This window comes from Eimeria mitis, genomic scaffold, assembly GCF_000499745.2.
Source record: "Eimeria mitis Houghton genomic scaffold, Emh_scaff158, whole genome shotgun sequence".
In the NCBI taxonomy this organism is placed as follows: Eukaryota; Apicomplexa; class Conoidasida; order Eucoccidiorida; family Eimeriidae; genus Eimeria; species Eimeria mitis.
In genome coordinates, this window is record NW_013569845.1 from 10,616 (window position 1) to 11,013 (window position 398).

Here is a 398-nt window from a genome sequence, read left to right on the forward strand (position 1 = left end):
TATATATATATATATATATATATATATATATATATATATATATATATATATATATATATATATGCTTTTCTTTGTGCTTGCAGAAATTATGATTCAAAGAAAACGAAAACACCTGATTATCGATACTCTACCTCCTGCACCCCGCCGAATCCTCGGAAGACAGAAGAGGGGTGATGAGGAGGAAAGAGGTTTCGTTTTTCATTGGCATTCATTCATTGTTCTATTGTATTTTATTTTATTGTATTGTATTGTTTTGTATTGTATTGTATTGTATTGTAAGCGGGTGGTGCTCTCGTTTCTTTCTTCGGCGCGATATATATATCTCGAAACACAAACGACGGATCTCTTCTCAATACTTTAAAGAAGAATAATATATTTATTTAAGAATAAGAATATAT